Here is an 8,108-nt window from a genome sequence, read left to right as displayed (position 1 = left end):
TTTTTGATGTACCTTTTTGTTTATAAATTTACTTGTATATTGTACATGTATATATATTATTTGTAAATATTTATGTATATATGCTTTAAATTAAAGGATTTGTATCATATCGTACATTAACCCTTTTAACATACCCCTTCAAAAATATATTTTGGTTTTAACTATTCATCAAAGTTATTTTCTTGATTTATAGGTTTTTTTTGAATAAAAGTATTGATTGAGGTTTAAGATTTTTGAGGGAAATTGAGCCCTAACGTATTGGGTTCTGATTTTCTTTGTCAATCCTAAATGATCGAGAATATTTTTATTCAAAATGCATAAAAATCATTTTTGGGAATTTAACTTGTTGTGCCCTAACGTATTGGGTGTGGCATGTTACTTTCTCGAAATGAAGATTTTCATATAAAATAAAAGGGATATTCAAGTTTGGGGATTATGAGGAATTGTACCCTAACGTATTGGGACTCGATTTCTTTACATGACTTGAACAATTGATTATCCTTTTGCCAATTTCATCATTCAAGCTTATTTTAAAATCTTTTTTAACTTTCGACACTAAGACATTAAATAGTGAATTTGGTACCGATTTTTGGGCGTTACGAGGGTGCTAACCCTTCCTCGTGCGTAACTGACTCCCGAACTCTTTTTCTCAAAATTCGTAGACCAAAATAATTTTTAAGGTGAGCCGATCACACCTTAATAAAGCATCGGTGGCGACTCCAGTTTTTATTTTTAAGTCGAAACTAAAATTTTTGTTTTTAAAAAATGGTTTCGGCAGCTAATATTATTTATTTTAAATGATAACTAATATTATTTATTTTAATTGTGGAAAGACTAATATATTACCTATTTTAAAAGCTTATATGTCAAAAAAAGCCTTAAGGAAATGCAAAAGGAATCAATTAAGTCTTTGTATTAAATTCGCACCTAATTAAGTTCTTGTTGTTAACTAAAATAATTTTAACAATTTCCATCATTGACCATGTTGATCATCAAAATAAATTGATAGACCAATCAAATGGTGACACGTGGCAATTTCAAGTTTAATCTAATATTTTTCACATAAAAATGATTAAAAATTCAAAAAAATATTATAAAAATAAAAATATTAAAATTCATATAAACTTATTAAAATTATAAAATAATATAAAAACTTATAAATATTATAAAAATATAAAAATTCTAATAAATAATAAAAGCTATAAAATTAATAAAATTTATTTAAAATATTAAATATTAAAAATTTTATTAGAATTCTTTAAAAATAATAAAAACTATAAAAAATTATAAAAATATTAAAATTGATATAAACTTATAAAAATACTAAAAAATCATAAAAACTTGAACTGGATTGGTTAGCCCAAAATCGAAAAGGGTATTGGTCCGAGGAAAGCCATTAGACCTATTGACCTGGGAACCGGGCAGTTGAATTGATTTTTTTTATTCTTTTAATAGTTTTATCAAACCAAAATTTTATTATCTAACTATTAGCATATGTTCGAAAGAAATATTCTAACCAAGATTTTTAGAACCGAATTGGTGGTCGAATTAATCAGGCCACTAGTTTTCCAGTTCAACCGATTCATCCAATTTAATTAAATAAAACTTTAAAAATAAAAATATTAACAAAATCGATTCAACCATTTGGTTCCTAGACAACTAGTCTAATGGCTTACTTCGAACCGATACCCTTGTCGATTTCGACTTAATCGGTCCAACCGAATGATCCGATTTGGTTCAAGTTTTATGATTTTTTTAAAATAATTTTTATAAGTTTATATCCCTTTTAATACTTTTTATGATTTTTATAGAATTTTAATATGTTTTTATAAAATTTTAAATATGTTTTTATTATTCTTATTTTTTTATAATTTAGTAGAAGTTATATATTTTTATAATATTTTATAACTTTTTTATAGTTTTTATAAGTTTACATCAAATTTTATTTTTTAATAATTAATAATTTTTATATTTTTTGATAAATTTTTTATTTTTAAAAAAATTATAGGAAAAATATTAGATTACACCAAAAGCTTTCACGTGTCACTATCCGATTGGTCTATTAATTTATTTTAACATTAACATTATCAATGACGAAAACCGTTAATGGAGGAGCTTAATTAAGTGTGAATTTAATACAAGAGTTTAATTGATTTTTTTTTTGCATTTTCTTAAGGTTTTTTTTTTACATATAAGCCCATTTTAAATGATAACTAATATGATTAGAATAATGCTTTTTCATTTTCATATTTTTATATGATTTATAAATTAAAAAACTAAAAATCACATATTTAAAGATCAAACACGTATAGGTGAATCTAGATCTATACATAAGTTGTTTACAATCCACCTATAATCATTTTCTTTAACATTATACATAAGGGGCAAATTACATATAAAAGTCCATTTTTTAAAAAATTTATTGAAATGGACCCGGTATATAATTATTTACCGGAATGACCCTATTCCCCGAAAGCGCGTCCACATCAGTGCGATGTCAGGGGACGTGGCAGAAAAATGCGTCCCTGGGAAAGCGTTTTGCCTACGTGGACAGAAATCGCTCCCTCAAGGACGCGTTTTCCTGCCACGTAAGCGCTCCTTTGGGGACGCGTTTTGCCCACGCGTGAACAGTAGCAACGGCTACTTTTTTGACCGTTGGTGACCTCCCCAACGGTAAAAAAAACTATAAAACCTCCCTTTCATTTTTTTTCACAACTAAATCATTTCCCTCAATTTCTCTCTAATATTCTCTCAAATTTCCTCTCAATTTCCACTCAAATTTCTATTTAAAAGAGTTTCAATTTTTTAATTATTTTTTAAAAAAGTTTTAAATTTTATTTTTTTGAATTTTTTTAAATCGTAAAAATTTGTACCAATTTAGCAATGGCCGGAGAATTGATTCTTCATGATGACAAGCATATATCCGTCAAACAAATGAAAACAATAAGTGTTAAATTTACTTTTGAAATATTATTTAAGATTTTTTTTATTTATGCAATTTTAAATAATTATTATTTTATTATTTGTTATAAAAGTCTGTAGATCGGATATTGTAATGCTATATCCGTAATATGCATGGTCCTCCATCACCGTTGGTAGAGAATTACTTGTGGGAGGCGGGTTTTTGGCACGTGGCGACGGTAGGTCAGGGATGCAAATTGGACCCAAAACTCATCAGTGCATTGATTGAGAGGTGGAGACTCGAGACGCACACATTCCATATTCCATGTGGAGAGTGCACTATCACTTTGGAAGATGTCAATTTGTAATTGGGATTACCGAGGACGGGTATGTAGTCACCGGGTCTGTTCAATCTGGTGATTGTGGAGCGGTATGCTACGAGCTTTTGGGCTCTATTTTGGAGAATATTAAAGGATGTCGGATCGAGATGGGCTAGTTACGAGACACATTCCCGATTCCGGATGATGATTCAACCGAACTAGAAAGAATTTGATATGCTCGGGCATATATTCTTCAGATAATTGGAGGTTATCTGATGTCGGACTTGTCACGGAACCTCGTACATCTAAGATGGCTGCTGAAAATCGTTGATTTTTTAGCAGCTGGTAAATTTAGTTGGGGGTCTGCCGTGTTGGCGACATTGTACCGGGAGATGTGCTGGGCGACGCGATCGAATAAAGCGAAAATCGAAGGTTACCTGTTACTACTGCAGTCATAGGCACGGTTTTGCCTTCTATTTTTACATCCTCAAGTGGACCACCCGTATACATTCTCACTCATAACGAGGTAAATTTTATATTAGATTTTACAATTATTACGTAGATTTAAAATATAATCGAATGCTAAAAATTTATTTAATTAGGTGGAACCATCCGACAAGTTATGCTCGATTACCTACCTGTCTTGAAGATATACGGCTTCTATTAGACCAATAGTCGGAAGCACAAGTAAGTATTAAATAAAATAGATATTTCCATCATGAGATAGTCAATTGGTGTTTAGTATTTAGTATATAACTAATATTTCCATCATAAGATAGTCAATTGGTGTTTAGTATTTAGTATATAACTAATATTTCCATCATGGTCATATAGTTTCAACAGGCACCATACGAGGATCCGGTAATTCGGGCAGTAATTCCGAATGGGTACTTCCAAAATCCAAACGCTTGGCATGTGAAATTCTCATTGGTCAACTTTGCGACTGTGGTCAGTCAAACAGAGTATTAGGGCAAATTGGATTCCGACAATCGATTCCCGTGGCACCTGAGGTATTGGATGACCATCACAAAATCGACCTACGACAATTGCATACGGATTGGTCGAGATTCTGGTCATACTACATCCAAATGTGAGAAGATCAGTATGATTATATACCAACTCGGGAACCGATCATCATTCCAGAGTTAGCGTGCGTGCCAGAATACATGTCATGGTTTAGGATCCATGGCAAGCCGTATTTACTGTCGGCAGAGGAGAGGTAGCAGTAATTGCGTGTCCAAAGGGAACGACGTAGCCCTTTAAATCCAAGAAGAAATGACGACGACGCAAGCCAATCAACGAGGCCCAGACATTCACCCGGCCAATCATCAACGCCCATACAATTACCATGCCCAACAACAGCACCGACACAATCGCCCGACTTAGCAGTTCAACCGACGGTACCCATGGCACAGCCTTTTCAGATGATGCCAGGTGCGTATCCTAGCCCTTTTATGTATCCTAACCATTATATGTTTCCTTTTTTTAGTCTTATGGCAGGTTGGAGTCAATGGCCAGGTTCATCTCTATTTTTTATTACGCCGAGTAGACCGCCGATGTATAAGCCAGCGTCGCACGAGGGATCACAAGAGAGGCCGTGGGGAGCTCTTCTTTTTACCAAACCCCATCACCGTATGGGTTTCAAACAACTTCACCGTTGGTGATGCAAACACCTTCACATTACCTATTCTATCAATGTGGCTTATCGTCCCAACACCGACAGCCAAATCCCTTACCGGAGGAACCAGAATCCTCGCTGGAGTAACCACAACTCCCGTCGAAAGCTGGACAAAGGATGAATCCGGCGCGTAACCGTCGACGACCGCCATGTGGCACTAAATCCGACGGGTACGGAGATTGATTTTTATTTGTACAAACATTTTGAATATTTTGATATTATTTGATGTAATGAAATAGAAATTCTTCTATATTATTTCATGTACTAAAATAGAAATTTACTTATACATTTTTAATATAATAGAAATTCTTTTACGTATTGCAATATGTTGAATATTTCTATATTATTTTATTTAATAAAATAAAACGTTATTTTGAATAAAGTAATTATAATTTACTTTAATATTTTTAATAAAATATATTTTCTTTTAAATAAGTCAATATTATGAATATTTGTACCGATTTTTAATTTAAAAAATATAAATAATACAAAGTTTTTTACAAAAACGTTTAACTATTGCAATTTGGGCATGATTGACTTGTATGAACTAGGTTCCTACACCATCCGCACAACTTCTATTGACTGGCTGTTTCTCGGATATCCATATTGTTATGTATTCTAGTCGAGCAAGGTCGACCCTTTGGGTTGCGACACAATTCTCTATCTGGTAACAGCTTAAAGGGAGCAAGCGATACAGACGGCCACTTACGTTCATCTGGAACTAGTAGGAATATGTGTCTCCAGACGTTGTACATGTTTTCTAATTTGTACACTTCGTCGACATAGCTCATCGTATCTAGACGAAAATTCTGACAAGCTGTAATTACATGAGCGCATGGATAACGAAGTGCGTCAAACATCCCACAGTCACAAGTCCTATTTCGCAAGTGTACACGATATTGCCCGCCAATAACACCTTGGTGCAGTCTGTCAAACTCTGTCACGTAAAACCATAAATTGTCTCGATTATGACACACTGTGTGCATAGTGTTCACCCGCGCCTTGGACTTGTTAATTTCTTGCACTACCTTACTGCACTATACATGGCCTCCCTGCATCTGGCCTGCATAACTCGCTGCTCATTTTGGAAATAGCGCCGCCAAATGAAAATATGTCTCTCGCACAACTAATGTTATCGGTAGATGGCGCGTTCCTTTTAGAACAGAATTTATGCATTCAGTCAAGTTTGAGGTCATATGACCATATCGTAAGCCACCGTCGTATGCTTGTGCCCACTGTTCGAAAGGTATGTTACAAAGCTAGTCCGCGCCTTCGCCGTTAATTGAACATAAAACTACCAACATCTCATGAAAACAATCTTTATTTATTTCATACCCTGCCAATATAAGTTCATAGCAAATATTACATACCACTCTTTCAATTAGAATAAATCTAAAATGACAAATGAAATTATATTAATAGAGACTAAATACCCATATTGATCACTTGTTGTCATTCACTATTGCATGGATATTGCCTGTAGTAGTTGGAAGCAATGTACCTTAGGCAATACCGATGGTGTGTGCGCTGCCATAAGCTTCCCTATCGATCAATTGTAGCTAGTATGCCGGTGCCCCGATCTGAAATAACACAGATATCAGGTTGAGGGCACACATGCCTCCTTAACCTAGATAGAAAGAAATCTCAGTCATCAGCTGACTCCTCCGGTGTTATTACAAACACAAGTGGAAGAATTCTCCCACTGTCATCCTATGCCACTGCTACCAATAGCCGATGGGTATATCTACCAAACATAAAGGTACCATCAATTTTTACTAATGGCTTGCAATATAGAAATGCGTCTCGGTATTGTTTAAAGGTCTAAAACAGGCATTTGAACACTTGGCATCCACGTAGCAATCGGTCGTTGTAGTACGCATGTTCCGTTTGAAGGTCTGTTATGTAACCTGAGACGTATCTCTCTAGCACTTGACACTACTGCCATATTTCATTATATGAAGCGTCTCACCCACTATGCATCTTCTCCAATGTCTTTTGCTTAGCTATCCAAGCCTTGCGGTAAGAGGGCGTGTGCCCTATTTGGCTACGAATATTGGCAATTAATACCAGCACTGAAGTCTTGGGATCTGCCTTCACCGTGGGTAGTATCAAGCTAGCTAATATAGCTAAATCCATCTTGGGATGATATTGTGTAATACCTATAAACGGAGTACATTAAATAATGCAATATTACATAATAACAATATTATTCAGAAACCCTAAATACTGTACCTGCAGCACATGTATGTGGACCTTTGTACTTTTTAATCTCCCACAACCCTGTCATTTTCCTCAACGAGGCGTAAATTTTCCATGAACATGTACCGTCTTGCACTGCACACTTCGCCTCAAACTTATCAACTTTGGACTTAACGACGTGGTAGTTAACGCTGTTATTGATGTTATGTTGTTTCAAAGCATCACTAAAACTATCCTTGTTGGAAAACTGATTACCAACTTCAAATTCACCCAAATCCAGTACCGAACTTGTACGATCACGCAACTGGTGTGGTAGATCTAGAAACTCCAACTCATCATCTGCAAACAGATCGACATTATGCATGTGGGTTGGAGGTGAGTATGCCTTGAATCGTGGATCTTCTTCTTCATCTGAACCCCCTTCAACATCTTCAGGTTCGATTGAAATAGGCACCGGTTTAGAGAATAATACAACTTCTGTACCATCGGGCCCGGGCTCTTGAGGTAGATCCACATCGGAGTCATATTTTAACCCACCATCATCTATAATGTACGAGGTCCCCTCACTGGTGGACGTCGTAGGGAGTACATCATCCCTTCTTCTGGGCGTTTCATAACGTCCCCAATTGGATGTAGATTGTTAACCACTAGAAGTTTATGTCGTTCCCCAGTATGTATTTCCAGCATCAAACATCAACCCACCGAGGTGTATGTCCCATCCACCGACAGAGTGTTGTGCAGGGGTTGTGTATTCCACACCGCTACCAAACATGGGCTATTCCATGTTTTGTAACCCACTAACCAAGTGTCGGGCAGGGGTCACATATACCTCTCGAACACTAGTCATAAGTGCATCATTTGGTGATGTAAATTGTACATATAACTCAATATAGGGTGCTCCACTAGCGAGATGAGTTTGCACCATTGCCTCCAAGCTACGAGCACCTTTTATGTTGAACGAGTCATATGTCACCGGATCAACAGAAGAACAAAATCGATACGTAATAGAC

Source organism: Gossypium hirsutum, chromosome D02, assembly GCF_007990345.1.
Source record: "Gossypium hirsutum isolate 1008001.06 chromosome D02, Gossypium_hirsutum_v2.1, whole genome shotgun sequence".
Classification (NCBI taxonomy): domain Eukaryota; kingdom Viridiplantae; phylum Streptophyta; class Magnoliopsida; order Malvales; family Malvaceae; genus Gossypium; species Gossypium hirsutum.
This window is presented reverse-complemented; position numbering follows the sequence as displayed.